Source organism: Zootoca vivipara, chromosome 11 (assembly GCF_965207765.1).
Source record: "Zootoca vivipara chromosome 11, rZooViv2.hap1.1, whole genome shotgun sequence".
In the NCBI taxonomy this organism is placed as follows: domain Eukaryota; kingdom Metazoa; phylum Chordata; class Lepidosauria; order Squamata; family Lacertidae; genus Zootoca; species Zootoca vivipara.
The window spans coordinates 20,018,784-20,039,476 of NC_142594.1; the positions used below are offsets into that span (position 1 = coordinate 20,018,784).

A 20,693-nucleotide genomic window follows, 5' to 3' on the forward strand; every position below is an offset into this window, starting at 1 on the left:
ACACTAGTTGCATTTGTCTTTTCAGAGAGAGAGAGAGAGAGAGAGAGAGAGAGAGAGAGAGAGAGAGAGAGAGAGAGAAATTGTTAACAGAGGCTAGTGTATTTTGTAAGTAAAAGTAAATGGGAAGACAGAAAGAACCTGCGTGGACTATACTAGTATTAATGATTCACTGAGGTCAGATACAAATATAGCTAAGGAATTCTGTGTGTCAGATTTTATATTCAGCTGTATAGTCAGATCACGTATGCCTGAAAGTTCTATCAAGAAAATACTAGAAAAGATCTGGAATTTTGCAGAATGAGACAAGCTATAGTTCATGAACGAGAAGGATGAGGGAAGGTAGCAGTTTCCTTCCATAGGAACCAATCAGTTGATAATGTAAGTATTATTGTTATGTGTGTTTAAAACTCATCTATAAAAGTTACAATTATAGGCGTCTGCTTACATGGCACGTTGGGAATCTGTTTTTATGAAGGACTGATTGAAATTAAAGTGAACTGTGGCTGATTGCATAAGGCTTAATTTTTTTGTCCTTATAATATTTCACGTTGTGAAAGAATGAGAAACAGCAAAATATTGAACACTATTTGGAAATAGGAGAAATTGGCACAGTTCAGACATACTGTATTGGCTTGAATATAAGCCTCATTTCCCCCCAAAAATTTCCGTGAAAAGTTAAAGTGTGGTTTATATTCACGACCTTATGGTATGCAGCCAGGAGCATGGGGCAAACAGCAGCAGGAACGTGGCACCCCATGCGTAGCCCCCCATCCTCTCCCCCAAGGCCAGGAAGGGGGAGTGAGCAAGGAAGGGGAAAGGCCACTGGCAACACAGTGTGGCTCCACTCCCCCCCCCAGTATGCAGCCAAGAGCAGCAAGGAACTGAGCAGCTTATATTAGGGTATTTTTCTTTTTCCTTCTCCAATTTTAAAAGGTGCAGCTTATATTCGGGTGCTGCTTATATTTGGGCCAATACAGTAACACTTCCCACTCTAACCGTGGTGAGGAGCTTGGCAGTTTTCTAGGGGATGACAGCTTCCTCCTGCTTTTACTCACATGAATTCCCCATGGAATGCTTCATTAACGATAACCTTAATTTTGCTAATCAAAATATTCCCTGGTAACCAGAGTCTGAACCCAGGGCTTGAAGCAGCTTACAAACCCTTGTTGTGAAGCAATGTGATTAACCTATTTGACGAAAACAGTTTGTTAGTGATACAGACCATGGAAGGGAGAGGAATTCGTGTTGGAGAAGGGAGTGGAATTCATATTGGAGAAGGGAGCATTCAAATCTATAGCATGGTTGAAATCTCATAGACTTCCATACACACACTTGAATTTCCCAGCTCCTTGTTGCTCTCTTGATCCAGGTGTGAAATAGTGCCACCCTGGCACCTCCACTTTTATGCCATATATCTTCTACCCCTACAGTTGCCCTAGCAGCCCAGAGTTCCATTGCAGCTTTTCATGTAGTGGCTTTCTCGAGATTTATGGGCCCGAGCATCTTAGCAATCAAGACATCAAAATGGTAGTTGCTTAGGTGTAATGTAAAGCTACACCAGGATGGATATCAAGTACATTATTATAGGATACATTATTATAGTATTCTGGAACTATTTTGTTCAGGCCTCATCTCCCCCCATTAAATTATTCGGGGTTGTATCCAGCTACACAGAGTAGACCTACTACTCTGAATAAAATTAACTTTGATACAACCCTTTATTTTAGAACTGTATATAGGCAGGCTGTTTTACAAAACACCATACTCCCCGCCCCGCCCACCAAAAAGGTCAGGATCCATGTACAGAGAAGCTTACTATCTAAATTTTGCCAATGGTGAAAATATCAAAATAAGGGGAGGAAATGGAAGGAAAAGGATGAGAAGAGATGAAGGTAATAAAATGTAGTTATAAAATAGTTAAGTCTTGTTTCAACTGGGGATGAGCCATAGCTGGAGAAAGCAAATAGGTGTCACAGAAAAACAGTTAAATTCCAAAAGAGTATAAATCTAAGTAGCTCTGTTAACCATTGTAGCAAAAATAATGGGTCTTGTAGCACCGTAACAGGCAAATTAACTATTGCATATGCAACTCCAGTCCACTTCATTGCCTCCATGAAGTGTTACTCTTAGTTGGCAGGTAGATATACATATGACATGGGGAGGAACAGTAAACAGTCAATCAAATGGTGATAAAATGTAAAGAGTACAGTATGTGACAATTCAGTTAAGTGGGCATTCACAGCAGTAGTATTAGGTGAAAACATCCTAGCACTGCTCAGTAAATTGATACCTGTGCTGTGACGGAAGCTGTGTCCTTGTTCATGCATTGAATGCGGGAATTAAATCTTTTTGACATTTCTAAGCCAGCAGTTTCATGCCAGAGTTTGGAATTCTGGCGTAAAAGAATGGCAACTTTTAGATCAGCTAAGGAGTGCCCTGAAAACTGTAGTGCATTTCTGTTGGTGTCTGAGTGCTGTTATTTCTGAAACTCAGATTTGTAATCACTTATTCTTTTACATAGACTGACCTGTGTGTCCTATATAGAACGCAGAAGGGCATTGTTGGCAAGTATATCAGATAAGGAGAGGAGCAAGTGAATGAATACTTGATGTGACTGCTCATGTCATTAGGTCCTACAACATTACTGCCAGGGTAGATGGGGGGATAGAGTTGGCGCCTGGATTTGTTGTGGGATCTGATCCCTGTGTTTGTTTCTCTGGTTTGGCACTGGTTGTGTTTGGTTGCTAAAAGTGCTGAGTTGTAGAGTAAGGGAGTGACTGCCTGTGAGCAAGGACAACCATTGATTACTGTGACAGAGAATTGTTGCTGTAGAACTCGGATGGGACGTTGATGCACTTCAGTGATTTCAGCTGGGAGATCTTGATAACAGTCATTGATGTTTTAAGGATGGGAGAATCTGACAATTTCAGTTTCTCTGTTTGTCATCTTTCCAATCCTAAATTTGGTCCTCCACATTCCCAAATCAAGTATTCTTTATTTTAGGAAAAAAAGGTCCTCATAAAAATTCATCAGCTATTTAGTGTGAATTTCTTCTAATATGAACACGTTTCTAACACTAATTCACACTGAATTGCTGACAAATTTTCTATTAATGTTAAATTGCTTTTTAATGATGATCCCCTAAGTTTTTAGGTGTTTCTATTTTTGCTGTAAGCCACCTTGAGTGCCTGACAGGGGAAAAGGTGGGAAACAAACAAACAATTTTTTGTAAAGCTTTTTTTTTTTGGCAAAGCAATGTAATACATGTTTCTATGTTTCCCCTAATACAGTGGTACCTCTGGATACGCACAACTCTGGTTGTGTATCCTTTGGGTTACACATGCGGCAAACCTGGAAGTATTTTTCCAGGTTTCGCCCCGTGTGTGTGTGCAGAAGTGCTCTATGCGCTGCACGCATGCACAGAGCAGGCACCTTTGGTTGTGAATTCCTCAGGATCCGACCGGAGATCTGGAACGGATCCCATGTGCAACCGGAGGTACCACTGTATGTACATTTCCTGCACTTTGCCCTGGCATATGTAATTTTGTACACATTACTTGGAGAACTCCACTGCAAAATTCGGAGAAGTGTGGGTTTTGGAGGATGTTTTTGTATTGGTTCTTAGATTGTTTTGAAATGTGCGGATCAGGTAGATTCACCTTTAAATGCAGATTGAATCAAATTCCAGTGGTACCAGTTTGAAATGGTCAATCGATTTTTTTCACTTCACTAGAAGGGGAAAGTGAAACTAGTGAGGAGGATTGGCTGTGTTCAGACGTGACACAAAACCATGGAGTGTGGATGAGCATCAAGCTCATTCTCTTCCCTCTTTACTCTCCTCTGGTACAGCTGTGAGGAGGTAATCCTTTCTTAGATTATAGTTAGCACTTGACAGCTATGTCCAGATTTGGCTATAATGGATAGCCATGGTTAGTGGGAAATGGAAGTGAGAGCTTCTAATCTCTTTGCAATCACACCAGAGGAAGAGAGGGGAAAGGGAAGCAGACAGGCTTGGAGGCTCATGCACATAAAGTGAATCCCTAGATTAGCCTTACATGTGAAGCAGCCCATCACGTAGATATTATGGAGGAAATTCTAGTCACATGAAGGAGAATAGGTAGAATACAGTGGTACCTCTACTTACAAATAACTCTACTTACAAATGTTTCTACTTACGAATGGAGCTCCATCCGCCATCTTGGATGTGGTTTAGATAGGATTTTTTCTACTTACGAATTTTTAGATAGGGTTGCTTCTACTTACGAATTTTTTCTCCCAATGCATTCCTATGGGATTCGACTTACAATTTTTTTCGACTTACAAATGTGCGTTCGGAACGCATTAAATTCGTAAGTAGAGGTACCACTGTATAGGTGCTGTGGTCTAAACCACTGAGCCTAGGGCTTGCTGATCGAAAGGTCGGCGGTTCGAATCCACGCGCACGGGGTGAGCTCCCATTGTTTGGTCCCAGCTCCTGCCCACCTAGCATTTGAAAAGCACATCAAGTGCAAATAGATAAATAGGTACTGGTGGAAAGGTAAAGGGCGTTTCCGTGCGCTGCTCTGGTTCGCCAGAAGCGGCTTAGTCATGCTGGCCACATGACCCAGAAGCTGTCTGTGGACAAACGCCGGCTCCCTCGGCCTATACAGTGAGATGAGCGTGCAACCCCAGAGTCGTCTACGACTGGACCTAATGGTCAGGGGTACCTTTACCTTTACTTATTCTGACTTAGATGATGGTGATGATTAAATTTAAACTTCACCTGACTAAATGTTACTCACACAAACTTTATTGCCATTTAAAGTATGACCAAGAATTAAATTTCTAGTGGATTTGAGATCAGTGACTTGTGATTGGTGATGTAATGTAACCATAGCTGCCAAGTTATCCCTTTTTTTAAAGGAAATTCCATTATGCTGAATAGGCTTCCTCGTGAAAAAAGGGAAAACTTGGCAGCTATGAATGTAACCTGTCTCTGAGTCATGTGTCAAAATGAGTATCCAGGTTCAGGAATTGGTTTGGTTTACTTTGAAAGCTTTTGGAAGCATACAGAATAAAACTTCACTGTAACCCAATTCAGGTGTTACAAGCAGGTATGAAAGCAGAAATGTACTAATCTTGCTTTACAATAAGATCCTTAAATCTGAGGGTGTAGAGAGGAGGTCTGCCCTACTTGCCTTGTTTGTATGCTGCAGCCAAAGCAAGAAATTTCCTTACTTGTTATAATTTCCCAGTTGCTTTTGGATAACTTTCTGAATTCTCATTAGCAGACAATATCTCCAGTACTGTATTTTAGTCCTCTTTTCTGGTATCCAGTTGTATCAATGACCACACACATAGGCACAGACCTTTCCTAATCAAATCCTTCTGTATGCAGTTCTACTAACTTTTAAGAGAGAGAAGGAGATTCATGTTCCCAACCTCCTCCTTTAAAATGCAGTAATCCATTTTATGACCCATGTTATAAATTGTAATTTACCATTCCAAGCCTCAATTTATTAAGTAATTGTCAGGAGTTCTTTGCTTGTTTTGATTTTTAAGTACTTTTTTGTCCAGTAGGTTTTCTGCCTATGATTGCCATTTGTATAATGATGATATTAGAACAGAGTTAGAAAGAAGAAAGAAAAGATCACCTGTTTCTTTTACATATATATTTTTAATCCATTGTTAACCTTTTTGTCTTTTTTACATGTGAATGTAATTTGCACAAGAATGCCTATTATATTTTTGATTAGGGGCTTGTGCCTGTCACTACTCTACTGAAGTCAAGAAATTTCAAGAGAACCATAGTTGGGAGGAGAAAAATGAGAGGTAAAAAAGGATGAGATAAGAAACTAAGGTTAGTAGTAACTCTTAGAGTACTTGGTAGTACAGTACAATATGAATAATATCTCTTCCCCACCCCAATGTAATAATAGAATAGGGATATTAACAGATTAGGGACATCTTGATCTTGCGCCTGTGGATCTGTTCCCCTGTAATCCTAAAAAGTGGAGAGTTGTCATTCTGCAGTGAAGAGTTACTTTTAAACTGAATTGTTTTTGTAAATAACTTGAGAATGTAGATAAGATTACATTCGCATTGCACCTTCTAACTGTTTCTTCTACACATTTATTCCATTCTTTCAAAGAATTACATAAAATAAGAGTTCAGAGATGTACTGGGTTTTGTTATGTACCCTAGGCTTCTGGACCAATGTTTAAAGTATACTTCCTTTGTACGATTCTATAGCTTTTGATAGCAACAAAGAGAAAAAGGGGCCTTCTGTGCCACTTGTGACAGCTTTTCACATCAGAGGCAGGGTGCAGTAGCAGATTATAATGGCAAGACAATGTGACTGGTTAATGGATTAAATATGATACTTCAGGAAACAAAAACATCAATTTCTTTATCCTTCAGTAGCTGGGGAAAAATAGATTCCTTATCTTTGAAGTTTACTTCTGTTTCTGACAATTCATGTAAGTTTCTTTTATATTAATTCCCATCTGTTCTTGCTGACAGCTATGAATTTGTTTATTTAAATCACAGCTTATCATATTTAGCCTTTTTCAGGGATGGTCTTCTGCTACACACACAAAAGCCCTATCTTCTAAATAGTGTCCAAAATGATCAGCTACCTCTATAATTTCTGAGGCCCAAAGAAAAATCCCTCTCCCCCTCAGAAAAGAAATTTGGCTAGAAGAAATCCTGGTTATGGAAACCCAACATTTTGGTCCTAATATGTTAATTATATTTAAATTAGGACTTCTTTGTAATGAAATGCCTGATTTTTTAAAATCTGTCTAAGCAAGATTCATTGGTTATCCTTTCAGTGTTCAAAAATAAATAAGATCTGTAGGAATGAATCTACATCTCTTGAAATGCAAAGCATTCGAGTAGGAATATGATTTGTTAAAAGTGGTCCTTTGTGTGATTGACTTCACTTCGGTCTTTAGTTTTGTGCATTCTTTGCAGTCCGAGCTGATGCCAACAAAAGTTTTAAAGAGGTCTGCACATTGCAGTCCTTTTGTTCAAGGCATAAACCAAAGAATCTGTTGTTGCACAAATACAGATCTGGAGGTTTGACCACTTGGACTAAGCAGATGGGGGTTTAACTAGTGGCATGCAAAAAAGGAAGAAAAGAAAACCCACAAAAGGCAAATTACCAATTGGCTATTAGAAAGGATAAAAACAAAAACTGGGAACAAGTCCCATTTTCTGTCAAAATGTATCAAATTTGTTCAAATCAGTGGAAATGGGGACTTTTCAGCTCTCCCCATTCAGTGATATTCTTCCACACATCCTGAAAAGTCACCCCTGCAAGTCAGGGCATCAGGCTGCTAGGTGTGAGGCATTGCCATCAGAATGGGATATCCCATAGCATCCCATCACAATTTACGGCATAATGGTTTAATAGTTAGGATGTCAAACTAGGGTTTGAATTGCCATTCATCCATGAAACTCTCTGAGTGACCTTGTTCCCATCACTGGTTCTGAGCCTACCCTGACCTACAAGGTTTGTTGTGGGATTAATTGAGGAAAGGGAGGTCTTTGTATGTACACCACCTTGAACTCCTTGGTGGAAAAAGGGTGGGATATAAATGCAGTAAATAAATAAAATAATTGGATGCAATTAAACAGCACAGAACAATATTTAAAACCTCATCTAAATGAATTTCAGTCATAAGCAATCAGAACTGTTGAGATAATATTTGCCTCCCAACAGCCTGAAGGAAAAATCTATCCTCGTAGTTAATGTCAGAAAGTTCACTATGAGGGGATGTCTGTACCTCCACGGCAGCCAAGAAACACTCTTATCCATGTCACCACCAAATGAGCAGAGCCTCCCTTGCAGTTCTCAGGACTTTGGTTGACAGATAGGGAGGGACCCCATTGTCTTATGTATGCATTGTGCATGCACACAGATCTTGGTACAGCCCAGATTTAAGTTTTGTTAGCATTACCTAGATAACTAATGTAGACAGAACAGTGTTTTAAAAAACTTTATAAGCAGCTTAATATTGTAAAAACCTCTTAGCGATGTGCGACAACTGCATAAAAGCAAGAATTCAGGGTCAGTTCTTACAGAAACGTTTTGAAGGCATAACACCAAAATATGATGAAGATACTTAATACTTTGCACTTGTAAAATGCTTTCAAGTGTTCAAAGTGCTTCATGTGCATCATGTAATTGGAATCCTTACAGCAGCCCTGTAAAGTAAGTTATCATCTCCCATATTAAACAAATGGCTTGCATTTCCTGAGCCACCCGGTAGGTTAATGACAGAGGTGAGGGTCAGAAGGTAGGCTTGATTATTCATGTCATTCACTATGGTGCACCAGCTCTCACAATACAGTGGTACCTCAGGTTACAGACGCTTCAGGTTACAGACTCCGCTAACCCAGAAATTGTACCTCGGGTTAAGAACTTTGCTTCAGGATGAGAACAGAAATTGTGTGGCGGGAAGCCCCATTAGCTAAAGTGGTACCTCAGGTTAAGAACAGTTTCAGGTTAAGGACGGACCTCTGGAACGAATTAAGTTCTTAACCCAAGGTACCACTGTACACTTAGATAAACCTTGTAGTATTGGTTGAAAAAAAGTAATGCCTCAAAGCATAAAGACATGAGAAATAGTCAGATGTTCCCATAGAAAAAGCAGGATTCTAAGGTCCTTTTTGCTGTTACTGTTTGTGTTTTTAAAACCTATATATACACAAGTGCAAATATATGCTTGAGGGGCAGTTATAATTTTCTTTACTCCACAAAGGCACAAAAAAGCAGGGGTTTAAATCTGCAAATTCCCTAATTTGTGCTGGCCTTGCAACATTTTTGTGTATGTGTAGTTATAATCAGGAAAGAGCAAGCTGGAACAAATGCTGCAAATGTATGCAAATGAGAGGGAAAAGAGAGATTGCACAAATAAAATGGCATCTAATATAAGGGAATAGATAATTTAGACAAACAATAGCTCAAATTTAGATAATTGGAATACAGCAAAAACTAGAAATCTCAAGCTTGACTTGTTTTTTTAAAGCCTAGTAGGATTTTAAAAAGCAAAGTTGGAGTAAAATTAATTATTAGCTTTTAGAAATATGTTTCAAATTACAGCTTTTTAATATATTTTGTCAAGTGCATTTTCCCCTGTCTTTCTAAATCTTTTATTTCCAAATCACACCCTTAAACTACTTGTATTATAGGAAGTTCACAAATATTGGTGAGACTGATTCATGTTTTCTGTCCTAAACGTATGAAAATAGCAAGGAAGCATTGCATGCAGACAAGACCAGTCCTGTATTCAAAACTGCCTTTAAAAACCAGCTAGTAGTATAATACGTGAATAAAGGAATTTATATTTCTATATTTCCCCCTCCCCTTATTTATTTGTGTGACGCACCAAGAAACCCATGGTAGTATAATTCCAAAAGCAAAAATTATATAATGCCTTTCAATCACACAAAGCTATGGGCAACTTTTACTGTGGCTTTTATGTTCTTAGCCATTGTTTCTCTGTCCTATAATGACTTGGTACAACCTAAATTCCTTGTACCTAGCATGCTTCAGTCTAATTAAATCTCCTGCTGAACACCGTCTCTCCTCCTGCTCCCCACTTTCATTTTGTTTTGCTGAAGAAGAGTTCCGAGGACCTGGAAAGCTTGCTCACTGTTTTGTTACGTTAGCTGGTCTCTGGGGTTTCTTTTTTATTTTAATTATATAGATATATATTAGGGACCAGTGACCGTAAATGCTCAACTTCTAGTTGAATCCAGTCAGGTTCCTAAAACGGGGGGGGGGGGGACAACTAACCGCACTCTGAATTATCTCAGTGATTGAGTTGGATAAAGTAGTGTGGTTCTTAAACTCCACTCTTGCCAAGTTGAAAATTGCTGAGGGTCTTGGCGTCCCACTTAATGGTTGTTGGGTTTTTTGGAGAGGGTTGGGTGGGTTGCATGTTGTAGCAATTGCATTGTGCTATGCTAAATGCTGCATAATACTTAATAGTATTTTTGTGCTTCTTTTATTTCTCATATAATGAATTTTAGTGAAATAAAATTCAATACAATACAAAAGAAGGAAGAAAAATTCAATAATCAATAGTAATAATTAAATGCGATAGATGCCCATCTCCAACCACAAATTCACAGAGAGCGGTAGGCATGGACCACAGTTTGGGAACCCTTAGTCTAAAGAACAAGTAATTAGGATTCTTGTGGTGCATCTAATAAGAGAAGTTCTATGAAAAGGAAGCTTTCTCAGGCTGGCTGAATCAGACTCAAAAACAGCTGCTGGTTGGTTGCACCTGGTCACAAAGTATTTTTGGACACATTGTGCTTGGAATCCCAAGATTTTTATTTTTATTTTTATCTCTGGCTGTAGAAAAAGCAGTGCGGAAATATGATTGCTTTGTGAATCCTAAGCAACATTTTCCTAAGCAAAGCTGATTCATTCAGGGTTAGCCTCCAGTTTTGTTTTGTTTCAAAAGGAGCTCTAGGTGAAAGGCTGGAAAGTTGACTTTCCAAAAACTTGGAAGAGTTGCTTCTGATAGGAGTAGATAGAACTGGATAGACAGGCCAAGGGCTGCTTCAGTATATACCGGTATTTCTGTTGCAGTCAGGATCAAAAGAGGCTGGTGCAAAGTACTTCAGTACAGTCGTGGGAGGGTTGCAGGTTTTTCCTTTTAGGTAGCAGCTCCTCACACCACATGGGATGCCGCTGCACAGATTCTCCTGACCTTGAGCGGCTTATTAGGGGTCCTGTAGATGATGGCTATCTGTTGGGGGCAGTATGCCTCAGTATACCAGTTGCTAGGAATCACACATAGGGAGGACAGGGAACTTCTGAGTGCATTTAACCAGCTTATTTTCTTTGCACGGCAAAAAAGAATTGCCAATCTTGGGTAGTTTTCTAAGTCTAAATACGCAAATGTTAGGAAAGGTAGGGCGAGGCTGACATGCCCAGGAACATTGTGGATGTGGACTGCGTATGTATCCATGGTCCCCTACCCTATTCTGCACAGTGGGAGAAGCAGGTCTACCCAATGTGCACAGGGACATTGGGGAACTTGTACAGCAACCTTTATTCCTATATACTTTCTACCCTTGTATATTCAGTTTCAACACTGGAAGATTGTATTATCATCCCTTAAAACTGAACCATGGCTATATATCAAACCCACCAAGTTAAAGTTAAAGTCTTCTTTTCAATGTAAAACAGCTATTGGGGGGGGGGATATCTGACTTCCAAGGCTAAATGTCACAGTAAATCACGTAGTATATTGCTTACTGGATCCAGGGCCCAGCAAGATCACAGAAAAATAGGTTCCAGGAAATGTGATGTATCTAATCGTGGCCATTCACTGAGCGTATTTGGGTGATTTCCTTTTTCTTTTCTTTTTTTATAACTACCAACTACCTAAGCTCTCTGAAGCTTTCCAGTCTCAAATCGTGTGTATTCATTCGTTTGAAAGTATTTTTACTCCACTGCTCATTCACAATGTGATCGGAGGGTGAAGTACAGTAAAAATTTAAAACCAGAAACAAGGCTTATAGATACGATCAGATGAAATCCACACTAAATCAAATAACAGCAGTAGTGGTCAAAAACCCAAGGCAAGGTGATTAAGCCTCCTTAAAAGCCTGCTGGAATAGGAGAGTTCAGCTGGCACCAAAAATTCATCAGAATTTGCACCAGTCACATATTGGGGGGAGGGGGCTGACATTCCATAAGTGGGAATAAGCCCCTTCCTGGTTGCTGCATAACAGTTCTTCCTTGGATGCAGGATAGCAAGGTGGGTCTCACCTGCTGATCTTAATTGGTATGACACTACCAACCAGACAACATAGACGTTTTCTTTGCATCTCACGGAGAAACGGATTGGCCCTGTAACTATCATTTTCGAATACTTTGAGTCTGGATAAGCAAGTCTAACTTTGTTCAGTGGCCTTCCAAATCTGTGTGCAAAGGCATGCAGCTTTAGCCTTCAGATAAGTGAATTCGTACAGCACCAAGTAGACATTTATTTCTTTCTAGATAGATATAACAATGCAGAACAAAAGGCACATAAACTGCAAAGGTTTTGGATTATTTTCCTGGGTGATATAAAGATTTACTTGCAGGCAAACCAGTATCTTTATCAAACTGTATGCCTGCTTAATTCAGGGATATGAACATTTTGAATGGAACCTTGATTTAAATAAATGATCGGTCCTTTTCCTTGCATGCTTAACTCTGTGATTTAAATTACTATACCCTGGCCTAATATCAGTCTCAATATGTGAAATCTTGCTGTCCAAATTAAAATCCAGGATTATTATTATTTATTGCAAGTGTACACCAATCCAGCAACAGTTCTATGCTATGCATTTTCTGTTTTCCTGAACCATGTAATACGCAGAGCTTAAAGCCGTTGGGGTTTTTTTTTTAATGTGCAATGGAGACTCATGACAAAAATCACAGAAAATTCATGTTCCATTGATAGTTGTTGGTCTTGGAGGCAGTAGCAGGTGACCATAGGAATGCAGGAAGCTGCCTTATTTACCAAGTCAGGACATTGGTCAATGTAGCGCAGCATAGGTGATATTCACAGCCCTACCTGAAGATGCTGAGGAATGAACCTGGAAATGAGATATGCCCCTCCTGCAGGGTGAGACAGCAAGATGAGACAGGAACCTTGCTGCTGTCCTAGAAAGAAGATCTGAGACAAGCAGTGTGGGTTTACATTGGGTTGGTATGGAGGGCACATTGTTTTGCTCCCTTCTATGCATTCTTCTACCCCACTGTTTCCCAGCAAGGGACAATGCAGCTGTTTTGCCCTAGGTAAGGAATGCCCTAGGTAAGGAATGTTCACCTGCAGCAGGGTGGTGGCAGAAGTGATGACTGCTTCTAATGACGAGCTAACTTCACTAGGCCAACTCTGGTTAGACTTGAAGCTGCTGTGCCAGGAAAATGATCACTTAAAAAAATACAGTTAAATATTGCAAGAAGACGTGTTTGTATCAATTTCTGCTGGCATGTATTCTTTCATTCTATTATAGAGAAGCCTCTAGCTATAGAGATTGTTTTAAAAACTTTGTAACATTTAAAGGGGTTAATATGTTAGATAAGGGGGAGGGGGGAACCAAGACAAACATTTTTATTACTGGACATGAGGGAGGTAGTTCTGATTAAATTACATGATTATTTGAATAGGATAGAAGACAGAGTGCATCATTTCTTGCCCTCAACTTTAATGCCTTTAATCAAATAATGACCTTCTGGAAATAGTTAATTTTAAGCATTTGGAAAGATCAATACCACTTTGCCACCAAAAAATGGCCCAGATGATGTGAAATTTGATGTATTTAAAGTACCATTTCACCCTTTTAACCTAGTAAATAATTTAAAATGCTTTCAGTAATCTTTTGCCACCATTATGTATCTCATTGTTCTAAGTATTATGACTTACTTTCTTTTTTTCCAAAAGCAACCTTCCTGCACTACGAAGGGCTTGCAGGTCTAAGCCCAAGATAGCACACAGTATTGACTTTAACTTTCCTGAAATACATGGTTGCTTTCCATTTATATTAGTGCAATCATCCAGACGATATGCAATGAGACTTAAATGTTATTTTTTTGAGAGGAATTACTTGTATTTTGAATTTGTCTTCTCTCATTTTAGTCTTATGTTAAAGGTGATGAATTAGGTCACTTAGATTGTTTCAAAAGTCCGTTTTATCCAGTTTGTGGAACATTGCTATAAAAGTATGTTTGAATGCCTTCAGCTTTGTAAATTGGAAAAATTACCCTCTATTAGCATGTTTGTGGGCAGATTAAAAACTGTCTTCATTAGCATAAGGAACACTTACTGATTCTTTATAAAACTAGAAAATTATTTGCTGAATGATAAATTGCTAGCTTTACAGTTAGTTGTTGTTGACAATGAGCTCATTCAAAATGCGTGCCGCAGTTTAGTCTACAACAAGACTGAATTCCTTTTTCACTCAGAACCACTGTTTAATGGATTATGTACTTAAACCCTGTTCATACTGCATATGAAATGTAATTCATGCTTTTCACTAAAACGTTTGTATCAAATAGCCTTCTTATTTAGACTGATTTCGTTTAATACTGTATATTTTTATGATACTCTACCCCAGAGATTGTAACACAATACTTCTGCATATATAATTTTGGAAAGGAAAAAACAACACTCTGAATATTAAGATTAGGCAACATGAATTTGTGCACGGATCTTAAAACTGAGAAATGTTACCTAAATCGTTCAGGGAAAAAAAGTTTAAATGATTAAAAATAGGGCTACAGACTTAAGCAAAGAGAGCTTTATAATTAAAGGTGTTAGGCATTCACATTGCACTTCAAAAGGCTATTTTCTGGTGGCTAGATCCATCAGAATGTGGATAGTCATACTTTTTCAAATGACAGGTAGGTAGCCGTGTTGGTCTGAGTCGAAGCAAAATAAAAAAATTCCTTCAGTAGCACCTTAAAGACCAACTAAGTTTATATTTTGGTATGAGCTTTCGTGTGCACGCACACTTCTTCAGATGCACTTCTGTTTCTAGTGTATCTGAAGAAGTGTGCATGCACACGAAAGCTCATACCAAAATATAAACTTAGTTGGTCTTTAAGGTGCTACTGAAGGAATTTTTTTATTTTTTTTCAAATGAGTGTCTGATTACCAGTCACATTCGTGGTCTAACAAATGGTACACATGCAGTTTTCCTTTGGCTGAATCGGGACAAATGGCAGTTTTGCCCTTGACTTCACTAGGATGGTTTTTACACTCAAAAGTTCTTTCCCTTTGCTATAGCATATAGAATTACTGTACTTCGCAGTAAAAAATCTTTGTTTTTACTAGACCTGTACTGTATGTAATTGCTCATTTGACAAAGAAAAAATTTGGTGGTCCTTTCGGAAACCAAAGTAATGGTATTCAGACTCGCTTAAGCCTTTTGAGGTCTAAAATGTAGCAATGCTATATATTAAACTATAACAAAAAAGATGAATAGATAAATTCTTTGAGATGCTCATACATACATTTGATTTATATAATATTTGAATCACTGGGTTTTTATATCCAGTAAATAATTTTTGTAGTGCATTCTTCTCATTTTAAAAGTTTTTGTAAGAAAATGCCCAAGAAAATGTAACACCCCCCCAAAAAAAACCCTACCATAACTACGTCTTTTTCGCCGTTTTCTTTCTTACTATAGCAAGACTTGCATATGTCACTCAGCTGCTATAAAGTGTATAGCAGTATTTCCTTTGTGGCAGATGGATTTAAAACTTGACTTCTCAATAAATGTAGGTTTACAATACATAACTTTACAGGATTTGTGTTGTATATAACAGGTTTGAACATATTATCTCAGAATTCATCTGCATGGCATTTTCAGCTTATCCCACGGCCCATGCCAGTTATCTTAAGTAATAGGGAGAAAGTGTACTGATTGATAGCAGCTAAAGGCGTGATTCTGAATAGAAACAAAGGCTTTACAACAGAAGGTGTCAAATTAAACTTCGTCAGTTTGAAAAGTAGTAACATCCTGAAAGTTCATCTAACATATTTACATGTGACTACTGTTTATATTTTGCCTTCTTCCTTCTTTATATGCAGTGTAATGCCTGCCTGGCAAATTTGCTGCTGCACAGAAGTGTAGGATGTTCCTACTGTCATTTTAGGTTCTACTCTTTTTTTCGAAGTATGTACAAAGCCTAAGGGCAGACTTCCATATGTGGTGTTGTGCTCCCTTTTAATAGCAGATTTGTCCTTCCTTTAAAAAACTGAACATGTAATATTTGAAACTTATCGCCTGCCCTTCTACTGTATTCACACCACAGAGAGCCACTTAAAACAATGGCAACACAACGTTCCCATAATAAAGCAACAATAGAAAACAAACCAATATAAAAATTAAAATGGGCATGGAAGATCAAAGCCCTAAATAGCGTTTGCCATATAAAACAAAAGCTTTGTGGAAGGCAAAAGTTTTCAAGTCAGCAGAAAGCAGCAAGAAAGCCTGGGCAAAATGGGGGAGTGTTAAGCACCACTGTTTCTACTCTTGGATAAGCTTTTTCCAAGTCCCAATACATTAATTTGCAATGGAGTTTTCCTTGTATAACCCACAGAATTCAGCCCAGTTTCTCCAAATGAAAAAAGAAATGCAATAAGTAGATTTTTAAAGCATCCGATTCCCCCCCCCCAGAATGTTAAGCATTATGTCTTTTCCATTTTCAGTTTTGTTGTATACAGCGTTTGAAGCAATTTGTAGTTTTATTCAACGACAAATACTAATTACTGCTTGACATGGGCATACTATCTGAGAGAGGTTTCTCCTCTGAAATCTTCAGGGTAGGGATAGTGATGGGGCACTCTGAAAATACGGGTATAAAAATGGTAGATAACAAAGGCATAGCCCTGTTGACATATGTTTAGTAATTTAAAAATATATTATTTTTGTTTTTAAGTGATGCTGTCCTCTCCTACCATAGTAGTAGCATTTCAATAAATATCAATGTTATTTAAAGCAGGTGAGGCAATACATATATTTTTTCATATTTTAAGATCAAACATGAGACAAGAAGCTTTTCAAAGTTTTGGCTTCAGTTTTAAATTTTATCAAAAAATTGGGTGATTTTAATATTTCAAAATTAGTGGACTACCCTTAAAAAGCTAAGGGAGTTGCATTTATACTTGCAATTCATCACACTGTTTGGGGGTGAAGAATTAGAAGTATTATTTCAGGGCAAAGGTTAATAGCAAACTACTGGAAATGTTTTATTAGTCATGGGTAATTAATAAAGATATGTCTGCACTTAAAACACAGAAGTGACAACAAGAGCAAAGTACTTGCTAAATGAGTCAATGTTTTTTCCCTTCCTTCCTTTTGGAATTACTTGTTAAGCGCACCCCAACCAAGATTTTTTAAGGAAATATTTTTGATAACTGTAAATAACAAACAGCGGCTTCCCACCAACTATCTTCTAAAGTGGTATCAAGATTTAGAGAACAAAATTGATGAGAGATTATGGGGTTTTTACTCCAGCAACATCTGAAGGTCACCACATTGGCTAGCCATACAATAGTGTGTGTATTCAATAGATGTTTCTGTATGTTTGTCAAATGTTAGTGAACACCTATATGTGCTGGCGGTGCCCAGGTGTACTGCAAGCAACAGGTGAACCTTACACATCTCCTTTATCTTACTCTATCCAGCCTATAAGCCATGTAAATTATTACCGCTCTGGCACCTAGGTGACTTGTATGTTAGAAACAGGGAGCCGGATGGGGATTTGACTGGTAGGTATAGAGTAGCTGCTTGGATTTTGGTAAATATATACTTATGTATCTCATGATACAAAAGTACCAGATATTTTAAGGGAGCAAAGAGATTACTGTCTTATGTCTTTATTGAATATTGTCTTACTTGTCCGTTAACGCCTTTACTGAAATCAAGTGATGATTTGAAATAGCTCTGGAGAATCCATTCATAATATTGAATGCACGTTAAATTTGCACCATCTGTTATTTCACTGGTCTAAGCAGTAAAGCTGCATTTTATATGGCACATAGCCTCCTCCACACATTAGAAACCTCCCTATCCTTGGAGATCTAACATGTCAGGTAGAAAGCTTTTACTCTGAGCTGCTTGGTTTCTGTGTGCAGGGAGGAGACCATCCATTCATGTAGGTAACCAGTATTTGGATCTGTAGAGCCAAAAACCTTCAGCAGAAACAAAAGTTTTGGGTTGCTGACCTGGACCCACCTCTGACCTGCTGCTCTAGCACTCATCTCAATCCAGTCAATAGTTTCGAAATCAAGACATGACAACTCTGGGATCTGTTATTTGTATGTTGAAGAGCAATTCTCTTTCACTGTCTTTGTTTATCCTATTTTAAGGATTGTAGTGTATATGGTACAGAAAATCCCATTGATTTCAGTAGGAGTTGATACATGCTGGATTTTCACCAGATTGTGAAATCCACAACTTGCTTTCTGCATAAATGGTAGAATGGTTCAATGAGAAATTTCTCCAGTGGGCATGTTGGGAATTTTGAGAGAGAGTCATAGAGACCAGTCACAAATTGCAGGGGTGGCGGTGGCATAACACAAAATGGCCACCACATTGAAGAGAGCAGAAAATGGTGTGGCCATGCCCTTACACAGTGCTTTTTTTCTGGGGGGACACAGGTACGCATACCCCTAAACATTTTGTGGATTTTTAGTTTCTTTTCTAGCACGGTGAATCGTCAGTTCCGTTGCTAACTCCGATGTCTATTTACTGTATTTTCCCTATTTGAAGTATAAAATGGTGATTTTCTTGAGTCAAAATGAGAGTACCCCCCCCCCCGGACTCTTTATGTATGCTACAACTGCGGCGAGGATGCTATGGCACAAAGGTGGAAAAGCGATAAGATACTAACCAAGGAAGAATGGCAAGAAAAACTTATAGAATATGGCGAAATGACAAAACTAACTGAAAGACTTCGAAACAATGATAAAAAATATTTTAAGAAAGACTGGGAACCATTTTCGGCTTATATAATAAATCAGTGCAAATAACTGGACTCATTAACAGGTTTTGAATAACCATTTACAATTGACAAAAATTATATAATTTAAAAGTTAAAACATAAAAAGGACTGAGAAAGGAATACAGTCGTACCTCTACTTACGTATCCCTCTGGATACAGAATCTTTCGGTTACGGCCACGGCAAACTCGGAAGTGTATACTTCTGGGTTTCACCGCATGCACAGAAGTGTTCAATCATGCCGTGCACATGCGCAGAAGCGTGCCTCTATTTACATAATTTCCGGGGTGCGAAAGGACCCCCGGAACGAATTAAGTTCATATCTGGAGTGTCCACTGTATGCAGGAACTGATACTATTTGAAATAAACCAGAGAAGGAGGTTGAGGGAAGGGAACGGGGAAATTTTGGAATTATGTATTATGTTATATGTTATGAAGCAATATTGGAAAAAATGGGAAAAATATTTTAAAAAACGAGAGTAACCCAAACATTTTTTTAAAGAAAAAAAGCACTGCCCTTACCCTTAGCTTGCCCTTTATGAGGAAACAGGCACCTACACCAACCATTTCAGTGCCTGCTCACAAAGAAAAGTTCTTTGCCCCCTCTTCTACTCAGAACATGAGGGTGGGTGTCCAGTCCTGCATACGGAGTGGGTTCAGTGTGGGAGTGGCTGAGTCAACGCAAGCTAGAACAGATCAAAAATAGCAAACAGTCTCTCATATAGTGTCAATTTTGAAGGGATATTTACTGACAACTTTGGTGGGACGTATGGCTGATACTGGCAGCCATACCACACACACCCCCATGTCAAAAGCATCATTGTATAGGTTGTGTTCAAGTTATGACCTGTTTGTTGCTTTAAAAAAACCAGTAACAATCCAGCCCTAACGGGGAAATGTGGTTCTGGTGTCAGTTATACATGCATCAGTGGCATCCAGGCTACAGTAATGCCCTCTACATGTTCAGAAATGTCAACTGCTACCAGAATGGTAATAACGGGTGATTAACTGTCCAGGTGCCATTTACCTTTCTTTACTTTTACCTAATAGCAGGTAGATGATCTGATTATGTACATTATACATAATGTTTGTATTAACCTTTAGAACCCATATCAGTTTGAGACCATATTATTTGAAGCACCATCTATACCAGGCATCCCCAAACTTCGGCCCTCCAGATGTTTTGGACTACAATTCCTATCTTTCCCGACCACTGGTCCTGTTAGCTAGGGATCATGGGAGTTGTAGGCCAAAACATCTGGAGGGCCACAGATTGGGGATGTCTGATCTATACTAGTGGTGGCCAAACTTGGCCCTCCAGAAGTTTTGAGACTACAACTCCCATCATCCCTAGTTAACAGAACCAGTGGTCAGGGAAGATGGGAATTGTAGTCCCAAAACATCTGGAGGGCTGAGTTTGGCCACTACTGATCTATAGCCATATGAACCAATCAGTCCCTAAGATCAGCTTCAGAGGTCCTATTCTCTGGTCTACCACTAAAAAAAGGTCAGGTCAGCTGGTACCAGAGGCAGGCCAAATGGCCCCATGACTTTTGGGACTCCTACCCCCAAGACCTGTGTTTGGTCCTACTCTGTTATTTCAAATGGATCCTGAAAAGCATTTTATACCTTCAAGGTTTTCAGTGATTTTACTGCTGGTTTGCTATATTTTAATTTGATTGTGTTTTATGGGTTGTTTTGATATTCATGATACTATAATGTTGTAGCCTAATTTCTTACATTGTAAGATGCCATAGATTACTTGACCATAAAATGTGGTAATTTAAGAATAATAATTTATTTCTTCCCCTCCCCCTTGAATAAATGGTATGGATTGCATAGTTAAAGTATTCAGAGTTAAATCTGAAAGGGAATTATCAATTTTGTACTACTAATTTTGTTTCTTTCCCTGTATTCATACAGAGCAAACTAAATACTAGTTTCCTTTGTCCTGTTTCTTTAAAACCAATAATAAAAAAATTCAAATAATGCCACAGATATCATTTAAGATGGCATGTAGGCAATTGCTAAACCGTTAAGGGGGGAAAATCTGTGCATCTATTTTAGAAGCAAATTAGCATTTGCTACAGTTCTCCTGGGACAATCTTTTGGCATACTTTCAAGCCTGCTTTTCCCTAGAACATGCCTGGGTTAGAGCAGGTGCTTTTATAGACAGTTTGCATGTGC

The 20,693-nt window shown here is 38.6% G+C and overlaps 1 protein-coding gene across 19 annotated transcripts in view; it reads left to right on the forward strand.

The window, feature by feature from the left end:
• Positions 1-20,693, forward strand: part of SATB1 (SATB homeobox 1) — a 116,705-nt gene that overhangs the window by 90,038 nt on the left and 5,974 nt on the right. The window lies entirely within an intron of this gene.